Here is a 26,218-nt window from a genome sequence, read left to right as displayed (position 1 = left end):
TATGCCAGCAATTTGCACTGCTCATTTTTAACAGGTATGCATGGGCTCCTAACATCTACGTTACCCATGAAAAATTAAAGGCCAGACAGACCTTGAATAACATGAATTCAATAGATATTATGTTGGGAAATGTTTTTGAATCTGCATTGATCAAATACTCTTGAGCAATGCTTCAAGTACTGTGAAGGGTTCACACTTCCATCTGTTAATTCTTAACTGCCATGTTTGTTTTGCTGAAGCTATGTCAAACAAGAAAAAGAAATGGATATGTGTTTAATTTCTCAGAATATGGTTGAACTCAATTAAACATTTTATAGGGGTCCTTTTTTTAGGGGACAGTGGAGGATTATTAAATACTTCTGGCCACGGATTCTGTAAATTAAAACTGATTATATTCAAGTGTTGCAAAGGCCTGTTTCAGACCTCAACCGCAAAACCAACCACAAACCATTATTTTGCTATTTAGAGTACCTCACAGGTTTGCGCATTCTTCCTCCCCCCTCAGTCCATGCATTTACCACATCTTTTTTGTGATTATGAGCGAGCTATGATTTACTGTGCTGTCAGAATTATCATAAAAATAGTTTAGCTGGTTTCAATCTCTAGTTTGAGAGTGAACTGCAGTTACACTGGGTGAAGGCATCTCACAAAAACCTTATCAGTAACCACCAAAGAGAGGTGGACATTTGCATGGGACAGAAGACAAGGAATGCAAATGGTTGTACAAATTCTTAAGGCTTGATCTGATGACTTGGTGATGTGACATCTGAATCTACACACTGGCTGAAAAGGCAGGAAGTCCTGTGGCTGTTTTGGCCACATTTATTGCGTAACAAATTCAAAACGTATAAGAATGCATTTTCAAATAAAATAACTGTTTTCTTAATGCTATTAATACTGTTGAATTTATTGCTGCTCCTTCATGTTTATTAGTGTCTATGGTTAGATTTCAATGTTGATGAATTATTTTGTGTTCTATTTTCTGGAAGCAACCATGTGAGAGCTTAGCTCTAAAAGGAGACTTAAAATATTTTAAATAAATAAATATTGACAAGAAATCACATGAAATGCGTTGAGTTGGCAACAGCCGATCTGGATTTGCTTGATTGCTTAACTATAAAGTTAGCAATATATTTTGGAGGACCTCTAACATGGACCATATGGCATTATGCCACACATAAATAAAAATATGCTAGAGCAGGTGGGCTGGTTTAAATTTTATCTCACGGGTTAAATGCGGCTTGCTAAGCTACCAAGAAGCATTTGTTCTAAGTATATTACAAAGCAATTAACATAAGTTCAAAGATGTGGATTTCAGAAATCCGATATCCTGCTTATTTTTAAACTCCATGCAGAATTTTTTACTTTAAGCTTAACAAAATGCCAGGAGCTTGAAATCAATAAATGTTCACCCAAAGTTTAAAATAGTTTCAAGCATTGCACCTGTTTTCGGGGGCCTCTCTGATTTGTGTAGTCTTACAGTTCCCTTTCCTGACTTTTTAAGATGGACTTATTATCCTGCTATTGGGCAGTGGCCACACAAACAGATGAAGACTGTAGGTGTGAGTGCAAATGAAAATCTTATTAATTTAAGAACAGAGCTAAGATGAAATATTATAAATGGCTTTCCTAATCTTTATAGATATTATCTATGATTGTTAACATTATTGGTAAACGTTAAGTTTCATCAAGTCTGAAATCAGGCAGATAGAACTCTCCTGACATATCCTTCAACGAATAGGAAGTAATTCAAAGTTTGGCTGTACTTATACATAATGCTAAACCTAAACCATGGTTTAGCATGAAGTGCACAAGCAGGAACATGCTTGAATTACGCTTTGGCTTCTTTTTCTTTCCATGGCCAGGTCTTTACCAGATTGCCACTAATGTTCATTTGACATACAAACAATAAATTGTAGTTTAAAATACACTCTGGTTAGTTTCTAAGCTAGCTAACTTCAAAACATGGTTTATTAACCTTACTTGTTTAACTAATAGGAGTTTGTTTCTGATTCAAACTAAATAGCAACTCATGCTTTTGTGAAACTAAATCCTAGTAAAGCTTTCTCGTTCATGTGGTCAGGGGGAGGGGTAGCACATGAACCTAAGGCTTCTCTTGGGTTACCTGCTCATGCATGTACTGCTAAACCGTGGTTTAGCCTTACAGGAGAACCATAGCACTAGGGATACTAAAACTAATGACACCCTCCCTACCGATTAGGACTAATCAACAACAATTGGCACTGGAAGCTGCACTACTTTGACCTGATGAGAGAAATTGCTGGTTTGACAGTGTCCCTATATCAACATTTTCTGCACAAAGGAAAGGAAACTTTTGCCTCATGGTATAAAACATCATGTGTTTGGCTCCAATCAAAATTCTTATATTGTCCTCATGTGACACAGAAGTGCAACCAGGAGACATGAGCAGATTTAATTTTTTTATTATTTTTGATGCCATACAAAAAATACCATGTTACTAATCTGACATTTCTGTTGAGTGAAAATTTAATGAATAAATATATTTTTATAGCTTGGAAAAGGTCTCTTAATGTCCTGGGTGTTAGTTGGAAAGGCGTGTGTTAAAGATTGTGATGCATTCATGATTAAGTGGGCACAAGATATTGGTCATGATATTATGTTTGCTGACTGGGAGCAGTTATGGACCACAGGTATTAAATTTACGGCATGTAGTGCCCTGAAAGAGAACATAATGAAAATGATCTATAGGTGGTACATGACCCCAGTCAAGCTTGCAAAGATATATCATTTGCCCAATAACAATTGCTGGAAGTGTAATGAATGTGAAGGAACTTTTTATCACCTTTGGTGGACCTGCCCAAAGATTAAGGCCTACTGGGAAATGATCTATAATGAAATTAAGAAAATCCTTAAGTGGACATTTGTAAAGAAACCGGAGGCTTTTCTCTTGGGCATGGTCGGCCAATTGGTACCAAAGAAAGATAGGACCTTTTTTATGTACGCAACAACAGCAGCAAGAATCCTTTTGGCGAAGTATTGGAAGACTAAAGAACTACCTACTCTGGAAGAATGGCAGACCAAGGTGACTGAATTTATGGGACTGGCAGAGATGACCGGCAGAATCCGTGACCAGAAGAAAGAGACAGTGGAGGAGGACTGGAAAAAATTTAAAATCTATCTTAAAAATTGTTGTAAAATTTCGGAATGTTAAGATGTCAGGGGATTGGACACTAAGAATTACAGCTATAAATCGAAATTTATAAAGCAGAAACTCTTTTTAAAGAGAATTAAATATAAAAATGGGATGAAGAATTGCTAAAAATTTTGAAATTTGGATGCAGTGAAGGGGAGGTTTGGGGAAGTCGCATTATGTTTGTTTTGTTTTTTCTTTATGTTGTAAAATCAATAAAAATTATTATAAAAAAAAAAAAAAAATAAAGATTGTGATGCATTCATTAGAACAAAGTAGATAGCCCTATAAATATAAACAGGGGACATACATTTACAGCCCTGGGCTTCTTATTAGTAATTTCAAAGTGAGAAGATAAGGGATGTTTATGAATACAAGTAATTTATGGTGTTCTGACTGCTAACTATTTATTTATATGAGGAATTACACCCCACACCTTTCTCATATATATGTGTTATTTAAGGTGGCTTATAATAGTTAAAATCGGAATATTAAAGTAACATCTTATGGATTCAGGCTAGATCCATTGATCTGAATAATAATTCTATGGACACCTAGTGTGCTGTTAGAGAGGCATTAAAGATATTCTCACCCTCTAAAAAATTGTCCCCTTACCAATCAGAAAGAGCAATCGACCCCTCCGCCCCCCCCCCTTCTGCTGCGTGGTGGAATTTGATTAGACTGAGAGGTCTCATGGCAAAATAGGCTATCGGCCAAACAGGTGGGAAGCTGACCAGCAATATCTCCTTGGTCATTGTTTGCACGCATTGATCCAACTGTGGTGGGGAATCTGTGGCCCTCCAGATGTTGTGTGGCTTTTGGCTGTGCTGGCTGCATTGATGAGAGCTGGAGTCCAACATCTGTGGAGTCATAGGTGCCCCAACACTGAACGGAAACATTAACATTGAAATCCATCCTATGCATGCGTACTCAGAAGTCCAATTGAGTTCAGTGGGGCTTAGTTTTCACATAAACTAAACATAATGTCTGAATCAGCTCAGAGGCTACCTTCAAAACATTATTTGGCTGTTTTCCTCTATTCAGCATCACTTAAGTAAAGGTAAAGGTCCAGTCGTGACCGACTCTGGGGTTGCGGCTCTCATCTCGCTTTATTGGCCGAGGGAGCCGGCGTACAGCTTCCGGGTCATGTGGCCAGCATGACTAAGTTGCTTCTGGCGAACCAGAGCAGCGCACAGAAACGCTTCCCACCGGAGCGGTACCTATTTATCTACTTGCACTTTGATTTGCTATCGAATTGCTAGATTGGCAGGAGCTGGGACCGAGCAACAGGAGCTCACCCCGTCGCGGGGATTAAAACTGCCTACCTTCTGATCGGCAAGTCCTAGACTGTGTGGTTTAACCCACAGCGCCACCCACGTCCCTTAGCATCACTTAGGCCTGGTTAAAAACCAGCAGCTGTGCAGAGGACGGGAGCAGTGTGGCACCTTCCTGGCAGTGATAGTTGAATGTGTTTATCAGGATGCAGTGGGATGAGGAGGCAGTAAGGCTGGGGGTAGGGCCCTCCAGACTGGATGTTCCAGCCTGCAGGTGAATGCACTACTGTTGCTAAAATCTTGCATCAAACTTCTTAACTCAGCATTATGTCAGAACAAAGCAAAAGGCCATTATCACCGCCTTCATCATTAACAAGATGTATAGCTAGATACCATCAGCATATACTACTGCAGTTGTACCAGTCTCACAATATTCCCAGCTGGTGCTGCATACAATTACAGCAAGGGAGTGAGCAGCAGTTCTAGTTCTCACCGAATGGTTTCTGACAACTCAAAACCCTGAAAACATTTTCTTCTGTGACGATGCTCTGAATTTTTGAATGGTGTTCCTCTAGCCCTTTCACAAAACTACAATATTAAGGATTATGATTTTATTATTTGAGAGCCATGAAGGATGAAACAGATTTGAAACTGCTTTACCTGTGTAGTGAGAAGGCATCAACAGTTCCAAAGGCTTCAGGAATCTATGCTCAGAATGAAAACAGTTCATGGGATAAAATGGAAGCCCTGTCTATATGGTCCCTCTACAAAACACATATAAGCTAATTATGCTTATATGTAGTGGGTGACAACCATCCTCTTTAAATGTTTAAATAGATGGTAGATAGATAGATAGATAGATAGATAGATAGATAGATAGATAGACAGATAGATAGATAGATAGACAGATGAGAGAGAGAGAGAGATACAGATAGATTTAAATCTTATATTTATATTTTCCCCGATTAAATATTATAATATGCAGATTCCAGCTCTGACCCACCTTAAGAAAGGGTGAGTTAAAAATCTAAACAAAAACCCACACACATAATAATCATTAATAAAAACCAACTGCACAGCATTCAACTTATCTGTGATTGTTGATCATAGTAATCATCATTACATAATTCATAGTTTTTACACCATTTAACGAATAACTTTAGCTCCAGTGAGCAGGTTTATTCGAATGATAGGACATCGCTTAATCTTCATCTAACGTTTTTCTTAAAATGCTTGTTAAAATGTGCAAGGAAGGGTTGCTTGCAGCACCATATAGCTATACCTTTCCTTATTTTTTGCACCATTTCTACTATATAATTCTCCAACCTTGCCCTAAGATAGATGGACCAATGATGTGACTCAGTATAAGGCGGCTTCCTAATCTTTACACAGATTTCTTTTGCATTAAGTGATTCCTTACTTTGATGGCCTTTTCTGGCTATGAAAAAGCAGCCCTTTTTTCATTCCCCATTTGCAACCAATTTTCATAAGGAACCTGGAGAAAAACACTGAAGAAAATACCTACTTTGCCCTTTTCTGCAGCCCATAGCATCCTGCCTGAGATGCCTCTTAATTCAGTGGCCATCAGTTTGACAAACAGATGATAAAGAATTAAGGAGAAGAACACAGCAAAAGTCAGCTGTTGAATTTCCATTGAAAGGACCCCCCAGGGGAACTTTGAGAAGTGTTCTCAAAAGAAACAGAAATCTATTTTGACCAGGACTGAGCTGAAGAATTTGGGCCCAGTAATTTTTGTAGGTTTTGAGTGGTGTGGATAGTAATAGATAGCAGGTGGGAGAGTTGGCATTCACCAGGCCTCCACAGTTGCCTGTGTTGCTGCTGCATACTGGGACGAAAGGGTCCAGGCAGTGGCAAGGTCAGTGCAGTGCAAATTTACCAGCGGGATCGCCACCACCCGACCCCACTGTCCCCTACTACATGGTTAAGAGTATAACCTGATAGCTGGGAAGCCATCAGTTCAAATCTTGCCTCGTATATGAATTCATTATGCCAGCCTGCCTATGGCACATCTACTCAGAAGTAACTCCGCTGAGTTGAAAAGGACTTACTCACAGGAAAATGCATACAGAATTGCAGCTTAAATAGTCTCCAATAAGCTATCATCTCTTGGCCTCCATCCTCTATATACAATATACAATATACAATATATAATATATAATATACAATATACAATATACACCTGCTTTATAAAATCACTGAGGTAATAAACGTGAAGCACTTTGAAAGCAGCTTATAAATGCTAAGTACTGCTATTAAACATTCTGAAAGCGCTGCCTTGGGATTTGTGTGGGTGGGGTGGAGAGGAATGTCAGTAAGGTTAAATAAATAAACAAATGGTGGGATGGGAGCAAATCCGTAAGTGTGGTGAGATTACGAAGGAAATTGGGTGAAGATGGAAGGATCAAAATGAAGATCACCTTTGTGGCCTGATAATTTTGAGATTACTATGTGGCCGTATAAAAATGTTACCAGTTTACTCAGGTTACTACAATAGCATTATAACAACACTGACAGCTTGTCGATATTAATAGGCTGGTTTAATGCATTATCAATGCCAATCCAATTTTACTCCTTTCCTGGACTCTACCAGACAACAGAAGAACAAAAATCAGCCTTAGAATGGCATTGGCAATACTTATATATTAATGGGAAACGGCAGCTATGTTGCTACACATACCTGCAATTCACTGTCCACTTACGACCTATTTGCCATAAAATTTATCCACCACTTCTTTAAAAAAAGCCTGCCAGCAATTTGAAAATCATGTATGTGATCATATATGTATATATAGTCATGCACAAAACCACTATGGACTAATAATAAAATCCTGTACATCAGGGGTGGGGAACCTGGGCTTATTTGGCCTGAGATGCCATTTCCCCCAACCATGCTCACCTGTCACTTGTGACATCAGCTGATGGGCAGGAGGATAGGCTGCAATTCTACGTTGGTAGCTTACTTCTTTCTCACCTCCCTGTGAGCTGATGGAGAGGGGAGAAATAAAGATGCCTTTTGTTGGAACTGGCTGCAAGCAGGAAGGAATCAGCAAGCACAGGGCAGGCAATGTGGTGCTTCAGAACCCCACACAAGGTATTTTGACAAGTGGATGAGGCAACCCACCTGTCAAGGTTTGCCTCACAGTGGGACCAGAAAAAGATCTGACCCCACAGAGCCAAAGGGGTTTCCCACCCCTGTTGTGTATGTTTACTTATAAGCTATTAGTTTTGAATGACGCTAACTCCCAGGTGAGTGTACAGTCCTATATGCACATATGTAAGGGGAAGCCTAATTAAAGTCATTACTTCTGACTAGTCATGCATAATATTGTACTGTAAATTAGTTGCACCTAGTTCCCATTCCTTAGAAGGCACACTAAAGTAAGAGAGATTGAGAAGCACTATTAAAATGAAAATATTCTCTTTTAGGCTTCCGGTTTGGATCGCAAGCAGCAGGGAGCACGGAGAAGCCGCTGAAGGGCTTTTCCGAGCCTCACGGGGGCTTGGGGGCAACGCAAGGGCACTGCGACCCCCCAAATCTCAAGGGGGACACCCTTGAGGGACAAGCTGTCCAGCAGCGTTGGAGTAGTTCCGACGCTTTTTCGGGTTTTTTAAAAAAAAGGACTCGAGAGCGACGGGACTGAGAAACGCGAATGGTAAGCTCTGCGGACCCCGCTTATTTTTTATTTTAATTTTTTTTACCCATCCATTTTTTTTTCTCTACGGACTGTGTTGGCGCTTTTTGTCCCTTTTTGGATACAGAAGAAATTTATTTAGACCGATTTCCAAATACTGATTCCCTCTCTTGATAAAACATTTGAATTGGATTAAGCTAACCAAGTGGCTGAAGATGAAGTAAAACAAAGAACAGGAAGCCATTATCTAAAACAAAAGCCAGATATATGCTAAATTTATGATTTTTCTAATGGTTACTTTACATAAAGTCTTCCTTGTAAGATTAATATTTTATTAACAGTCTTCATATAAGGCCCTTATCATTGCATAAATAATAATTTCTTAATAAGATTATTACTGAATCAATTCGAATTAACCTGTATTAATTGTGAATTTACCTTGGACTTTACCTAAATTCGGAGTTTACAGATTGTAAGTTTATAAATTGGGATTTTGATTTGGGAAACTAATTGATATTTGGGACTTTAGATTTGGAGTCGGAAATTCTACAAGCTAATTTTGAAGGAAGAGCATCTTTGTGTATTTGTAAGAACCTAAAGGGACTGAGAACAACCTGATTTGTCATATTCACAGAACTACCTTATATGTTCCTTTTTTGATCTCTATGGGTAAAAAATTTTTTTTTGAATTAGATTGTTTATGAAAATGCTGTTGAATATATTGTCTGATAATTAATTAAAACTGGTTAAGATTGTTCGCCCTCTAGGGGAGAGAACAAATATTACAAGAAACTCAATTTAAAAAGTCGAGAAGGAGAAAATGTCTGGGGAAAATGGGAAAAAGATAGGAGGAACACCATCAGATAGGAAAGCATCCCGACAAGAAGAAATTAAGGACCTAGATATCCTATGGCTAAAAATAAAGGAAGAATTCAAACAGAGTGAAATACATATGGAGAAAAAGCTAGGAGAGATGCATGAGTTGATAGATAAGAAAATAGAGGGAGCAGTAGGAGAACTGTCAAATAAAATTAAAGACTTGACAGTTCGGTCAAAGACCATGGAAGAAGCAAACAAAAAAATACAAAAAGATATGAAAGAACAAAGGAAGGAGACTGACAGGATAAAAGATGAAATAGGAGAACTGAATAGAAATCAAGACCAAGTCTTGGATAATTTAGCGATGATTGAAATGAAACAGAAGCAGCTAAATTTAAAATTTAGAGGAGTAGGACAAGAAACAAATGAGAATATAAAAGAAAAAATGACAAAAGAGCTAGCGAAATGGTTAGAACTGAAAGAAGAGGAGGTTGCCTATACGATCGAAAACGCCTTTAGAATAAAAATAAGGTCTAAACAAGTAAAATAAAAAAAAATGCCAGGAGATTGCCTAGTTATATTTAATTTGATGGAGATGAAAAGTATGATATTAAGAACAAGTTATCAAAAGAAATTAATCATCGAAGGCAGACCAATCATCATCTTTAAAGAGATACCAACTAGACTCCTACGCAAAAGAGAAGGTTACAAACAGCTAGTAAGTGTGTTAAAAAACAATGGTATACAACATAGATGGGAGTTCCCTGAGGGGATCTCCTTTTTCTATAAAGAAAAAAGATTCAGAATTACTGAGACCCAAGAAGTAAGGAAATTTCTGCGTAGATATGAGAAAGATCTAGGAAAAGTAGAGGAGAGATATGGAGGAAGAAACGGAGACCCAGAGGAGAGAAGAAGGAAAAAGGAGAAAGGAAAAGAACAGGAAGATAAAGGAAGGGAAGAAGAAGTAGAGGAAGAGGAAGAGGAAGAGAGAGCAGCAGCAGCAGCAGCAGCAGCAGAAGAAGAAGAAGAAGAGGAAGAGGAAGAGGAAGAGGATACAGAAAACAAAACCACTTGAATTTAAATTATTCGTTATTTGTAGATTGGAAAGTAAATACAATAATGAATCTGAAAATTCTGTCTTGGAATGTGAACGGTTTGAATGAAAAAACCAAAAGGAATAAAATTGTGAATGTTTTCAAAAGAAATAATCTTGATTTAATCTGTATACAGGAGACACACGTGACTAAAAAGCATAAACATATTCTGATAAACAAAAAATTAGGGGTTGAATTTATAAATTCTATTGTGGGGAAAAAAGAGGGGTAGCAATATATGTCAAGAAAAATGGGAACCCAAATTAATCTGCAAAGACGATGAAGGAAGGATTTTGGGGGTACAAATTAATTTCCAGGGTGAAAAACTTAATGTGATAAACATATATGCCCCGAACCTGAATAAATTGGAGTTCTTTAAGAAACTGGAACAAATATTACTGGAGCTAGAGTGTAACAAGACGATATTACTGGGAGACTTCAATGGAGTACCGGCACCAGAAATAGATAGACAATCAGAAAAGAAAAAATGCAATCAAGGGAAACTGCCAAGATCCTTTAACAATCTGGAGGAAAATTTAGATTTAGTAGACATCTGGAGATACAAACACCCAATAGAGAAGCAATTCACCTTCTTTTCAGAGCCACATAAGAGCTGGGGCAGAATTGATCAAATCTGGGTCTCAAGAGAACTCACATTTAGAACTTCAAAGTGTGAAATCCAACCTAGAACCCTCTCTGATCATAATTCAATAGTTTTCGAAATAAAAGGTGTATCTCAGAGCGGGTTCAGATGGAGAATGAATGAATATTTATTAGAGAGTGAAGATGTCATTGAAAAGGCCAAAGCCACCTTAAAAGACTATTTCAGTCTGAATCTCAATAAAGAAACAAGTATAGATGTAGTCTGGGATGCCAGCAAGGCGGTCCTAAGAGGGTTTCTTATTCAGCAAAATAGCTATAAGAGGAAAGTAAGAGGACAAAAGAAAGAGGAAATCCTTAGTCAGCTAAGAGAATGTGAGAAAAAATTAATAACAAACCCGAAGGACAAACAAAACATACAAATAATAAAAATGTTACAAACACAGTATTCAATGCTAACAAGTCAAGAAATGGAATGGAAAATTAAGTTAATGAAACAAAAATATTTTGAATCAGCTAACAAAACAGGTAAACTATTAGCTTGGCAACTGCGAAAAAGGCAAAAACAAAATGTAATAAATAAGATAAAAATAGAGGAACAATTGATAGAAGATCCAAAAGAAATAAAGGAAAATTTCCTTAAATTTTATGAGAAATTGTACAAAAAGGAAGATGAAGAGATAACCCGGATAGAAGAATACTTAGAAGACTACAGTGGGAAGACCATAACAGAGGAAGAAAGAACCCAATTAAATAAACCTATAAAAGTAGAAGAGATCCAGGATGCGATAAGGAAGATGAAACCAGGGAAAGCCCCGGGACCGGACGGACTGTCAGCTAAATATTATAAAGTATTAGAAAACCAACTAACGCCAGTGTTATGTGACATCATGAACAATATATTAAGAGGAGGTAGGATACCAGAGACATGGAAAGAGGCCCACATTACGATGATCCCTAAACCGGACACGGATAAATTAAATATCAAAAACTATAGACCTATATCACTATTAAACAACGATTATAAAATTTTCGCAGAGGTGATGGCAAACAGACTCAAAAAATGCCTAGTAAATTTAATACATAAAAATCAAGCAGGATTCCTCCCAAATAGGTTACTTAATGATAATGTAAGCCACATCATAAACATCATTGAATATGTGGAGTGTAAGAATAAGGTACCTGCGGCACTGATTTTCATCGATGCAGAGAAGGCATTCGACAATGTCTCATGGCTGTTCTTATTTAAAAGTTTGGAGAAAGCAGGGCTAGAGGGCGAATTTATGGAAGAAATAAAATCGATTTATTCGAACCAATCTGCTAAACTGGTTATAAACAATAATCTAACAAATTCATTCAAAATTGAAAAAGGAACAAGACAGGGATGCCCTCTATCCCAGCTTTTATTCATTATGGCATTAGAGGTAATAACGAACAAGATAAGAGCAACACCAGAGATTCGAGGGATCAAAGTTGGAACGAAGGAATACAAACTAAAAGCATACGCAGATGATCTGATGCTATCCCTAGAAGAACCGCAGAAAAGCGTTAGTAAGGCCTTGGAGTTATTAGAAGAATATGGCAAACTATCCGGTTTTAAATTAAACAAATTAAAGACAAAAATGTTGACTAAAAATTTGGGAAAAGATGAAAGAGAAAAACTGGAGATACAGAATGGAATCAAGGTGGCTAAAAAAATAAAATATTTGGGAATTTGGCTCACCACAAAAAAACATAAATCTAATTCAGGATAATTATTCCACAACATGGAAGGAGATTTAAAAAGATCTAGATACGTGGAACAGAGTAAAACTTTCGTGAGCGGGAAGGATGGCGGCAATAAAAATGAACATACTCCCAAGAATGATATTTCTGTTCCAAAACATCCCAGTGATTAGAGGTTCCTCAATGTTTAAAGATTGGCAAAAAACTCTTTCGAAATTTATATGGCAAGGGAAAAGACCGAGAATTAGATTCAAATTACTTACAGATCGGAAAGAAAGAGGGGGATTCTCGGTACCTAATCTGAAGTTATACTTTGAGGCCTCCTGCCTCTGCTGGATCAGAGATTGGATAAATTTGGAAGACATTGATCTGTTAGACTTAGAAGGCTTCAACAACAGGTTCGGTTGGCATGCCTATTTGTGGCTAAATAAAGAAAAGGTACATAAAGGTTTTTCAAACCACATTATTAGAAGGCCATTATACGAAGTTTGGGAGAAAAATAAAAAACTTCTGGAATGGAAAACACCCTGGTGGTTATCCCCAATTGATATTTTAACAACCAAAAAAGCAAATATGGAAGGAAAAAGACTGACATATGAAGACCTACTGATAAGATCAGAGAGTGGATGGAAATTGAGAACATATGAGGAGTTGAAAGACAAACCAACAGGCTGGCTGCAATTTCATCAAATAAACGCAGTATGGAAGGAAGACAAAAAAGTAGGGATAAATGAGAAAAAAATCTAAATTCCAGATAGAAATAATTGAAGATAAATCCAAGTTATTATCTAAAATGTATAACATATTATTAGATTGGGACACTAAAGATGAAGAAATAAAGGAGGTCATGACAAAATGGGCAATAGACTTGGGATACAATATAGAATATGATAAGTGGTTGAAATTATGGACTAGTGGAATGAAATTCACGGCATATGTCTTACTCAGAGAAAATTTGGAAAAAATGATGTATAGGTGGTACATCACACCGGCAAAACTAGGGGAAATGTACAAAACAGGAAATAAGGCTTGCTGGAAGTGTAAAATCAAAGAAGGCAATTTCTACCTTATGTGGTGGACCTGCGAAATAATGAAGTTCTTGGAACTTATTTATAATGAGTTAAAAAAAATATTTAAATATACCTTCCCTAAAAGACCAGAGGCCTTCTTACTAGGAATAATTGGGGATGAAATCAAAAAAGAAGATAAGACATTATTCCAATATGCCACAGCTGCCGCTAGAATATTAATTGCACAAAATTGGAAAAGCCCAAATACCCCAACGATCAGAGATTGGCAAACAAAATTATATGAATATGTTGATTTAGCAAAAATGACACAAAAAATCAGAAACCAAAAAAATACAAAGTTTATTAGTGACTGGAATAAATTTATGGTATACATTGAAGGAAACTACAGAGACTTAAAAACTATAGCAGGTTTGATATAAGTCTTACGACGCGTAAACCATTAACAATTAATAGCTGCAGAAAAAAGAAAGAATTTTTATTAAGAAGCCCGAAATCGGGAGGGAAGGAGGTCAATGGGTGTGTAGAGAAAAGGTTTAAATATCTAAAGATATAAAGATTCAAGGAAGAAGACAAAGAACTGTAATGGATGTTATCTTTGTGCTATGTATGGATATTTCTTTTGGATTTGTTGATTTGCTTTTTTTCTTTTGGTGTTTTTTTTAAGAGAAACTCAATAAAGAGAAATTGGGGGGGAAGAAAATATTCTCTTTTAGCTTCTGTTTCTGGGCTTGTATATCTAATTAACATAACTGAATAATTTGATTAAATTTTAATTGGTTATTTTATTTTTAATTGTTCTTATTGTGTTCTCTGGGTTGCTTTGGAGGCCCATGTGGGGTCAAAAAGCACCTGTAAATATTTATATAAACTAAATGAATAAATGAATTCCTATTGAACTCCAACAAATTATTACTAGTTACATCTTTGAAGGTGAAAAACACTAACTATTTAATATTTTTTTTACTCTGTAGCCCCACACATTTTAGACGTCTGAATAACCAAAGTGCATTTTTCTTTTTTAAAATCCTGAGTTTTTCATATGAAGGAGAATAAATCTGTTCAGTTCTGCATTTGGTTGCAGAGTAAGCAATTCACTATGGATCATATCCAAAGCTGTATGCTTCAGGAAAAAAGGCAGTTGAGGAGAACTTGTGGAGAGGTCAATTGAAGAGGAACATATTGATTGCAAAGGATAAGGATAAAAAGCAAGTTAAGGATAAGTGTGAAATTAAGCGATCCGGCTTGGTAACAGGAAATGTGGATTGAAAATGAACACAAGGGGAAGCAAAGTATTGTGGTAATACTTAGTCTCTTAATTTGGGAATGAAATACAGATCTTTAGCATGAAAGAATGGCAGGGTGCTATCCACAATCTTTCCTGCTACAGAGTAATACCCCATTCAAATAAGCATATTATTTTATTTAACAACGACTCCTGGATACTAGTATATTAGAGCAATCCTGTCATTCTTCTCCCTTTCCAGTTATATACAGAATCTGCCTTTTCCCCACCTCCCACGTGAGTCATATACAGTGGTGCCTCGCAAGACGAAAAGAATCCGTTCCGCGAGTCTCTTCGTCTTGCGGTTTTTTCGTCTTGCGAAGCAAGCCCATTAGCGGCTTAGCAGATTAGCGCTATTAGCAGCTTAGCGGATCAGCTGATAAGCGGCTTAGCGGATCAGCTGTTAAGCGGCTTAAGGGCTTAGAAAAAGGGGGGGGGAAAACCCGCAGGAACTCGCAAGACATTTTCGTCTTGCGAAGCAAGCCCATAGGAAATTCGTTCTGCGAAGCACCTCCAAAACGGAAAACCCTTTCGTCTAGCGGGTTTTCCGTCTTGCGAGGCATTCGTCTTGCGGGGCACCACTGTACAAATTCTTTCCCTGAAAACTTCACGTCTATATTTTCACACCATACATATTTAGTAGTTTCCTTCTTCTGGGCATCAGAATCCCTTCTAGGCCTGTGCATCTTCCCTTCTCATTTTCAAGTATCAATATACTCATTTCCAATCTATTTAAGATACTGTGGTGATGGCTAGTAAGTTAGTTCTGGGCTGCAGTTTTCACTTCAGCATTTTCTGGTGTTTTCAGTGGCTGAGGGAAAGGTGGCCTGGAACGTTTTTGATAGTCAGTGGGGAGCATCTATTTCTTTAAAATGTTGTTAAGAAAGGAGACTTACCACAGCAGTTACAGTATGAGGTGGCAGAGGAAAGAATCAAGTCTTTTTTCTTCCTCTTAAAAAAGAAAGAAAAGAAAGACTGAAAGCCACCACTTCAAAAGGCAACAGAGATTATGAGAAGTGTTCCTTTCGGGGAACAGATCAGTGGCTAAACTCACACATTTTGTCTGTTTGCCACCACTAGAAGCACTGACAAAGTTTTCAACCGTTGTTTTTTTTTTTAAGAGAGTTTGACACTCCTCTATGCCATCTCATATCTATTATACTAAGCCCCCACCACACAAAAGCCTCCAAAAATGGTCCCTACTTTCACAAATGAATGATCTGACGAACAGTGCCAGATTTATGTATAAGCTAAACAAGCTATAGATTAGGGCCCCACTCTCTTGGGGGCCCCCAAAAAATTAAAGGGGGGAAACTGGATGTACATCTCCAAAATATAAGATAAAAAACAAATAAAATAAAACCTACATACAGCAACAGTGTTTTGTGTTGTATAGGCTCCTAGGATGTAAGTAATGGGCCCTGCCTGCTAGCCTGCTCCCTAAAAATATCACTGGTTTGCTCATTTCTATATATAGAGTTCCTACATTCTGTGTGGACTGGTTACATGGCAACATGTGCAAATGGCTTTAGATACCTATTTGTTGTTGTTGTTGTTGTTTAGTCATTTAGTCGTGTCCGACTCTTCAACACAAAAAACAGCAACAATTTGTTGTTGCCAAAGGACAGCTGGACATATAAAGGGCCCCATTACCTTCAGTAGCTTAGGGCCTCATCAAACCTAAATCCAGCCCTGCCAACAAATGTGGTGATGGACATTTTCAGCCCACTGTTCTTACAAGCTTATCTCTTCATTCAAATAAGCTTCAGGCTGTACGAGATGCACAGACAACAGGAATCACAAGGACCTTAGCTGCTTGCCACACTGTTTTATCATGTCAAAAGGAGAACTTGACCGTCTTCTCTTCCCACCCTCATCACTAATGAAATGAATAGGTTCTGATTCATAGATAACTTTCACATCTCACCACTGAAGATGGGGAGGCAGCTCAAAAAAAAATCCCACCTGGACACCAAGAATAAGTGTAGGACATTGAAGAACCTGCTTCCTGTCACAGCTTACATAGTAAGATCCACAGCTGCTACCCCTGCGTAAAGGTATCTCCTTCTGCATTGCCTCTCTTTTCATGTGTCCACAACCATGCTTCGCCCAGTATTCTTTGTTAGGAAAACAAGAGACGGGTACAAGTTCAAGACATCTCCAATAACTTATTTCATATGTTTCAAAGCCATGGCTTTCAATTATTCTGACTGAAACTTCTCAAATCCCATTTAAGATATGGCTGCTATGCAGCAAGTGAGATGCTCCTTTTGGAAATCTGAAGTTAAACAAAGACTTTTCTTTGTAAGGTGTTTTTCATGCAAGGCCTGGAAATGCAATTACATTTAATTTTTATAATAAAGTCATACAATCACTGGAGGTATGTGTTAGAAGGTACATTTTATTGTTTTTCATCATGTAATTGTGTGCTTCGTTGCTTTTGGGCTCCTTTTTTCTCGTAGTGGGAGGTGTTGTAACTTTGGACAAACCACTTGTCTGGGGATGAGATTGGGATGTGACACTAGGCAGTACCTTGTGCTGCAAACCAAAAAACGAAAATAACCCACCCTTCTTATTTCATATTAGCTGTATTTTAAAGTAATGATCAAAGAGAACATGTCATTTGTGGTAAATAAAAGGATGTCCATTATAGACTAAAAGCAAACTGAAGAATATGGGAAGCATTTGGGATTTGGTTATTCACAAAAAAATGTGAGCCTGAATTCACCACTTCATCACTTACACAGAAGTTGTGGTATATAAATGCTTTGGAATCCATCTCTCTTTTTTATTACTTTTATTAATAAGTTTATTTATTATTTTCCCATTTTACAACAAATCATACAAATTAACAAAACCGAAAATAACTTCAAATCAACTCCCCCCCAATCTGTGGTTCATTCCATTTTATATTTATTGCTGCATATCCAGATTAATTCCTTATTTATTTATTTATTTATTTTCTCTAAAATTTCCTTAAGTTATCTTTACTGCTCGTTTTACATTAACTCTGCTAATGTTTTAAGTTGCTTACAATAAATTTTCAAATATTCAATAATTTCCCCCAGTCTTTATTAAAAATTATTTCTTCCAGATTCTTTATTCTTCCCGTAAGTTTGGAATCCAAATCTCATCCATCCCTATGGCAATTCAATCTCCCACAGTATAAATAAAATGAATGATATAATATAAGCCTCTGACTACACAATTTTAGCTTTGGAAAGGAAATAGGGGCCTAACAACTCTCAGCACCCTTAACAAATGGCAGTATCCAGGATTCTTTGGGGGAAGCCAAGACTATAGGAAGTACCTAAAGAAACCAGTGTCTGCATAAGCTTACAGATGATCTGCGATTTACGATTTAGTCATGTATAAGAAATGAAGGAAAGGGGAAATTACAAAGGAGGAGTACAAGTAACCAACAGTTGCAGGGAGAAGGTCAGGCAGGCCAACGCTCAGAATGAGCTCAGGCTTGCAAGAGAAGTTAAAATTAATTTCACAAGGTTTCTTTGGATAAGTTCAAAGCAAGAGAAAGAGCAAGCAAGGAGAAATGCTATTGGGTGATAGAGAAAAGGTGGAATTGCTCAACACATACTTTGCCTTGGTCTTCACGCAAAAGGAAAGTGATGCCCAACCTGTTGATAACAGAATAAATTATGCAAGGAGGGAGCTGCAGCCCATGATATGAAAAGAGATGGTAAGAGAACACCTAGCTACTTTAAATGAATTCAAATATCCAGGCCTGATGAGTTGCACCCAATGGTACTAAAGCATGGGTTTCTTATAACTGACAGATCTCTTATCTTCTTTGATAGTGTTACAAGATTGGTGCATCACAGGAATGCTGTGGACATAATGTATCCTGATTTCCGTAAAGCTTATGATGAAGTCTACCATATTTTACCATAATAGAGATGGTGTCTGGATAAAAAATGGAAGGGAGTTCAAAACGTAGCTTAATATCAGCCATTATCATTGACAGCCACTGTATTTTCAAGGGCAGAAATGTAACGAGATCAGCACATCACTCATATGTTAAATCTTGAATTACATTTTTAGACTAATGACTACATCTCAAATTAAAAAAGAGCTTTCATTTTACTTGCTTATTTATTTAAACATTCTGCCCTGCCTATTGATGGAGGGCCAAACCACATGTTATGCTTACTGTTTAGTGTGCAACTACATCTAGTGTGTTCTCTTGAATCAATTATAGAAGGTGATTCCCCCAATTGTGACTGGGCACACAGCATGTGGGAACTGGAGCATTTGCAGCCATGATCAGGACAATCATGCACACATCCAAACAGCTATGAGGTGGAGGCGGGCAGGCAGGAATTCTCATTGGCGCCAAAGGGAGAAACAGAAGCACAGAAACCAAGCGGAGAGCTTGGTCCCTCTTCCACCAGCCTGCTTCCTCTCTTGTATGACCTCGCCAGCATGGAATTTCTTGTTGTCCATTGCTAACAGATGAGCGAGAGCTTAAATACAGGACTGCTTCAAAAGCATATCCACATGTGTGACAGTAACCAATGCGGATGTTATAACGGCACAAATTACCATGGCTTGGTTGTTCAATGAAGCGGATTTGCAAAAACGGGCCAAGTGTCCAGAATGACATGAAATATGACATGAAATATGTGAACTTACTTTTAAAAAAATGTGGGGATAAGAACTTAATAAAATGTCTTCCAGCCTCCTCCCCACTCACAATAATCCTCTTCCTTACTTAGCTTAATGGAAAAGGTTAATTGCTTTATCTGAAATTATTCTACTAAAATTTTCTATCAGAGCACCTTTCCACCAACAATATCTGCTTCATGCAGACATTGTAACAGGACAATTCACCAGCCCAACAACAAAGCTCCCATAAAGGTAGGAAACAGCTTCCTGTGCCTTTTAATGGCTGCATGACAGGGACACAAACACAACAGTTGTTGCATTACTGCTCATTGATAGCTTAGTATTCTATTTATTTCTCTGTTATGTAGGTGAGGGGAGCTCTGTCAGGAAAGGAGTTCGCAACCATACACAACTTAATTGCTAGTGGCCATCAAACCTGGCCTAAATCTTCATCAGTGCTGAACATTATTATTACTGGGAAGAGTTATATGTCAAGCTATTCAGTTTTCTCTTCACTTGCTTCTGTAAGACTAAGGTGCAGTTCTAGCGGAGGGCCAGCCTTGTTTTTTAACATGAGGCAGAACTCTGCTGGGACTGTACAACTGAAGAATATAGGAAGAGGGTTGCATGATTAAATGTTCCCCCACATGTCTGAGTAAAGCTAATATGACGTGGAAAAGAACGCTAGCCAATCTTCCCCAATGAATCAAGTTTTCTATGTATAAGGAGTTGAGTTTATACAAGAAGAACGTTTAGACAAGTGATCTTCTATCAGCCTTCTAAAGTGGTGCGAGAAGGCTATTTTTTCTGATATACAGATGTGGGAAGATGATTGCTTGTACATGAGAGCATGAGCAAAGTTCTTATTGTTACAGGGTGATTTCATAGCTAGAAGCATCCTTGGAGCATGAACAGCGCGTGAACAGCTCGTGCTGTCCTATATGATTGGCTAACGTGGCATGGCCTGATGCTCGCATGGTCTAGTGCGAAGGTCCTTATCTGCTTGCTAGAACAAATTGCTTGGCTTGTACTTTGTATCTTTCTGATTTCACACAAAAAAAGCTGTGCTGCATGAGCCCTAGAGCAGCCATATTTCGGAACCTATTATGGTGTGAGACTGATTTTTCCTTGGATGCCGAGCTGCAACTCGACAATTGGTGCCCCGTGTGACTGCCTTCGGACTTCACGTTGTTTTTCATTATTCAGCACTCACCAACACGTCGTTCATCCACGTAGTGGATCCCTGGTGAGTGCTCCCGTGTGATTTCTTTCGGACTTCATGCTGTTTTACAACGTTCAGCCTCACCTCGCCCGGCAGGGCTGCAGACGCGTCGTTCATCCACGTAGTGGATCCCCGGTGAGAGCTCCCGTGTGAATGTGATTCTGGACTACGTTACGGACTTATCAGCACTTATCTCCGCCCGGATAGGGCAAAAGGCGCCTCCCTCATCCTCCTAAGGATCCCTCCGGTAAGTGCTCCCTGCTCTTTTTGCAACTCTTGCAATCATGGGAAAGTCTCTCTCTGCACCACAGAAAAAAATTTTTAAAGACCTTAAATTCCTTTTGGCCAGTAACAACCTTGCTGTTCAGAAAGCTGACCTTAAGTCCCTTATAAAAGCCCTGGACACTCACTGTCCCTGGTTCCCCCAGGACGGAAATTGGGAGTTAGACGATTGGAAAAAAATTGGACACTTCTTTCAAAATCATCCTCAGATTGATGTCAAAGTTTTGCATGCCTGGTGTAACGTCTACAAAGCTATGTCGTGCTTAACTCCTTCAAACATTCTTCTGGCTGCCGCAACAGCTTCTTCGCCCGCCCTCCCAGCTCCCGCTTTGCCTGCCTCAAACCTACCTCCTAAACCGCCGGACATTTTCCCTTCGGCTCCTCCTGTCACTCCCCTGCATTCTTCAAATTCTGCAGCACCCCCCGCTCTTCCGCCTCCTCCGCCCAAGGCATTTGGCACTGCTTCTACTACTCCTCTCCAAGAATCTCTCCGCGCCGCTGCCCCATTGTTGGGTTTTGATTGTACAACTCCTAATCTCTTTCCTGTGATTGCTCCTGCCGCGCCAGGGGGAGGCCCAGCCCGACACGAACAGTTTGATTTGAGATTCATAAAAGAACTGTATTCCTCTGTCCAGAACAATGGCTTGCAATCTCCTTACACCCTGGGCTTGTTTGGCACTATTTTTCAACAAAATTTGATACCAGAGGATGTTAAGCTGTTGGCCCGCACTGTAATGCAGCCTCATCAAATGATTTTGTTTATACAAGCTTGGCACTGGGCCTGCCAACGTCGTGCAGATGGGATTCGGAATAATCTTAATAATGTTGCATTGGCTAATCATCAGGCTGCTTTGGCTGCTGCCGCTGCTGGTGCCGCACCGCCGCCACCCCCCGTCATGTTAACCCAAGCTGATGTCCTCGATGGATTAACGGGAGGAGGCAATTTTCTTACTGTTGCCCAACAGCTAACTCTCGATCCTCAATATTGGGAGGCCACTACGGCTGCTGCTCAGGAGGCCTTGGCTTCTGTCCCTGATGACAAAACTGAGCGCGATGGCCGATGGGGGAGCGTTAGACAAGGTCCTACAGAGCCCTATGGACAATTTGTCAATCGCTTGTATAACACCCTTAAACGGCAAGTTCAAGACATGGCAGCCCAAGAAGTGATTGTTCGCCAGCTTGCATTTGATAATGCCAATGAGGACTGTAAGCAAGCACTACGCCCTTTGATGACAACTCCCAATATAGCCATTGCAGATATGCTTAGAGCCTGCCAATCGGTGGGGACTGATTGCCTGCTAGCCACGGCTTTGTCCACCACCGTGTCTCAGAATTCTGCCAAGGATAAAACCTGTTTTGGATGTGGCGAAGTGGGTCATTTTCATGCGCAGTGCAGATCTACCACACAGCTATGTCACCCCAGCACAAAGTGCCCCATCTTTGATACAGGCCAGGACTTGTCAATTTTATGAAGCACATCTTAGATCTCACACTGGCCACCCTGGGTATTTGGCAGAAAGGATTTTACGCCTGCTGAACTTCACTTCGTCTTCGCCCAAGGAGACACCAGCGCCTTGCAACCGTATTTTATGCTGTCTGCCTGTGGGAATCTGCCTTCTGACCTCAACCCGCCCTGCAGCTGGAGACATCGCCCCATTGACGTGCCCTGGATGGAGTCACCTTCTACAGCTGTTCCAGTGTTTCCCGGCACGTTGAAAGGCCATCTTCGTATCTACCGCATTGGCCCCCTTCCCCCTGGGAAGCCACTTCAACCACCAAATATCATTACAGTTTTGCTGCTTCTAGTTTGGGAAATGAACCTGGCTTTGAAGGATGCCCTCGCTATACTGGCATCGCTTGGATTTTGCCCCCCAATAGCGACCATCCCATCTGTGTCACCACGTTTCGTTGGGTTTGGATTTTTGGCTCAGCAATGCACGGAGCAGTACATGAGGCCTATTTACAGCAAATGGGCTCCTGTATCTGCAGGAATGGCTGTGTGGCTTCTCCTGGTTTGTGGTTTTTACATGCCAATAATCGAGCCACGAAATATCACGCAGGTTGCTCGGAAACAGCTATTGGAATAATTTACCATTCTCACCCTTATTGCCCCCCCGAGCAACCAATATGGCATCGTCCTGAGTGGCCCCACAATTCCACTTCACACGGATGGAGCCTCTCCGTGAACTTTGTAAAACGCCGCTTTCGTCGTGCTGCTTTTTTGCAGAAGGCCAGGAGGCCTGAACTTTATCATCAGATTTGGACTAACAATACTTACGTTAGAGACATTAATCATTTTGCTTCTATGCTTAACCTTTCTGATTGTTGGATGTGTATGCATATCCCTCCTCAATCAAAAAGATCTGGCATTCTATTACATGGTATTCCTATAAATGCTTCATATAAGATTAGCAATAATATGAAGGACAATCGCATAAGTTTACCTCCTGTATTTCTATCGCTTGTAGAATTAGCTCCTTATTGTTTTCATTTTAATCACAATAGCAAAAAAATTTTAGGTCATTATCCATATTGTAATTGGACACATGAATACATTAATGGATCTTCTTGTTTTCTTAATGTTACAACCATGAGTGGCAGACCAAAGGTTTTAATTAATAATGTCACAACTTACATGACCTATGAACAACAAGCTGCGTGTAGTGACTTTTATGTTTGGTTCGACTGGATGAGAAAGAGCAGCAGAACTACATGTTTGCTTCAATCTGATTTATGGTTATTTTGTGGCACACGTGCCTACAAAGAAATCCCCTCTGCCTTTTCTGGTACCTGCACGTTAGGTATAGTAGTACCCTTGGTATATAAAATAGATAAGCTCCCAGCGGTCCGTTTGCGTAACAGAAGGGAAGTACTATCACCTATTTCTCAATATACAGGAACGGCCATCTCTAGGTCCCTTCTGCCTTCTTTAGGTGCAGCCATGAATTACCGTGATTTGCATAAATTGGCAAACTGGACAGAAAATTTGTTTAATTCCACCATTTTGGCTTTAAAAATGATTAACAAAGAAATATCAGAAATAAGAAATGTAGTTCTTCAACATCATTATGTTTTAGATGTGATCCTTGCTTCTAAAGGTGGAATTTGTGCCTTAATTCATTCTCATTGCTGCATGTATATAACTGATCAATCGACCAATATCTCTGCTACTATTGATCATATGGAACAAATGATAGCCCATAATCCTTTGAATCCACCTGAAGGTTTTGATCCATGGGAATGGTTGTCTTCTTGGTTACCTAATGGATTATGGTTAAGAAAAATATTATTGATTGTAATTGCATGTATTGCTGGCTTCATTATGGTGTGTTGTTGCATTCAATGCATACCCTCTTTGATTTCCCAATGCACTGCATGGTGGTACCGACCACGGCCCACCACAGGGGTTACAAGAGGAATTTATGTTGCAAAGTGTAGACGCTTAGGCAATGAAGTGTACGATTTGGACTAATGGTCCCTCTTTTCCTCTAATAATATAAACAAAAAAAGGGGATATGTGGGAAGATGATTGCTTGTACATGAGAGCATGAGCAAAGTTCTTATTGTTACAGGGTGATTTCATAGCTAGAAGCATCCTTGGAGCATGAACAGCGCGTGAACAGCTCGTGCTGTCCTATATGATTGGCTAACGTGGCATGGCCTGATGCTCGCATGGTCTAGTGCGAAGGTCCTTATCTGCTTGCTAGAACAAATTGCTTGGCTTGTACTTTGTATCTTTCTGATTTCACACAAAAAAAGCTGTGCTGCATGAGCCCTAGAGCAGCCATATTTCGGAACCTATTATGGTGTGAGACTGATTTTTCCTTGGATGCCGAGCTGCAACTCGACATACAGATCAGCTCACAAGCCATTGATATGTTCATATTTACAATTATTAAAATCACTTTCTGTACTATTGGCCTCAATAAAAATATGGGTCCAATAAACCCCAATAAAAGTTAGAAACTTGCATTCAGTAATCAACTGAAACAGCATAAAAGGAAAAGCCAAGGAAGAAAATGTGCGCTGCAATAACTTGTGTAACTGTACCTACTTCCTTAATAAATGTATCTTAAAATAGCCTCCCAGTGATACATTTGCAGTGCAATGCAAAAACAACATTAGAATTAAGCTATGAAACAGGTAATTTCACAGAACTACATCTGAACTGAAGGATGCTGTCCAAACTTTATTCTATAGGATGTAATGATTTTAGCCAGCATTACATTCTTTCTTTTTCAAGGAATCAGAGTCTTAGAGTTGGAAGTGCCTCCAAGGGTCATCTAGTCCAACCCCTGCTCTGCAGGAATCTCAGCTAGAGCATCCATGACAGATGGTCATCCAACCTCTGCTTAAAAACCTCCAAGGAAGGAGAGTCCCACCTCTCATAGGAGTCTGTTCCACGGCTGAACAGCTTACTGTCAAAAAGTTTTTCTGAATGTTCAGTCGAAATCTCATTTCTTGCAACTTGAAGCCATTGGTACAAGTCCTACCCTCCAGAGCAAGAGAAAACAAGCACGCTCCTTCTTCCATGCGACAGCTCTTCAGTTATTTGAAGATGGCTATCTTATCTCCTAGTGATGTATGGAAGTGAGAGCTGGACCATAAAGACGGCTGACCGCCGAAGAATTGATGCTTTTGAATTATGGTGCTGGAGGAGACTCTTGAGAGTCCCATGGACTGCAAGAAGATGAAACGCATCCATTCTTAAGGAAATCAGCCCTGAGTGCTCACTGGAAGGACAGATCCTGAAGCTGAGGCTCCAATACTTTGGCCACCTCGTGAGAAGAGAAGACTCCCTGGAAAAGACCCTGATGTTGGGAAAGATGGAGGGCACAAGGAGAAGGGGACGACAGAGGACGAGATGGTTGGACAGTGTTCTCGAAGCTACAAACATGAGTCTGACCAAACTGCAGGAGGCAGTGAAAGACAGGAGTGCCTGGCGTGCTCTGGTCCATGGGGTCACGAAGAGTCGGACACGACTAAACGACTAAACAACAACAACATCTAGTCTCCTCTTTTCCAGGCTAAGCATACCCAGCTCCTTCAAGCACTCCTCATAAGGCTTAGTTTCCAGACCCCTGAACATCTTGGTTGCCTTCCTCTGCACACGTTCCAGCTTGTCAACATCTTTTTTGTATTATTATTTCATTTTTAATGGTACAGCATCAACATAACCTTGACACATTAGTCACCTTAGTAACAAACAAGTGTACCATATTCATGCATAATTGAAATCTCAATAGGATATTCAATTTAATACATAGATAGGTTAAAATGAATTTAAATAGATAGTATTTCAACAGGATAAAATCCAGCATTGAACTGCTTCATGTTACTGCAAAATGGAAACAAGAATGCCACTTTTGAGAAGTCCACACTCTGTTTAAATCTGAAAACCTGGAAAATTCCACAGCCAAAATATAAAGTATTTGTGTAAA

The 26,218-nt window shown here is 39.3% G+C and overlaps 1 protein-coding gene across 13 annotated transcripts in view; it reads right to left on the bottom strand.

The window, feature by feature from the left end:
- The window catches only part of FOXP1 (forkhead box P1), a 553,244-nt gene that overhangs the window by 437,772 nt on the left and 89,254 nt on the right, over window positions 1-26,218 (bottom strand). For 2 of the 13 annotated variants that reach the window (XM_081852742.1, XM_081852739.1), the window contains exon 4: window positions 7,364-7,449. The exons of the other annotated variants lie outside the window; for them this stretch is intronic. The gene's annotated coding sequence lies outside the window, so the exon portion shown is untranslated. The remainder of the gene's footprint in view (window positions 1-7,363; window positions 7,450-26,218) is intronic. 13 annotated transcript variants of the gene reach the window in all.

This window comes from Podarcis erhardii (assembly GCF_964252035.2).
Source record: "Podarcis erhardii genome assembly, chromosome: 2".
Classification (NCBI taxonomy): Eukaryota; Metazoa; Chordata; class Lepidosauria; order Squamata; family Lacertidae; genus Podarcis; species Podarcis erhardii.
Note: the sequence above shows the minus strand (reverse complement) of the source record. Positions and strands in the feature narration are given on the sequence as shown.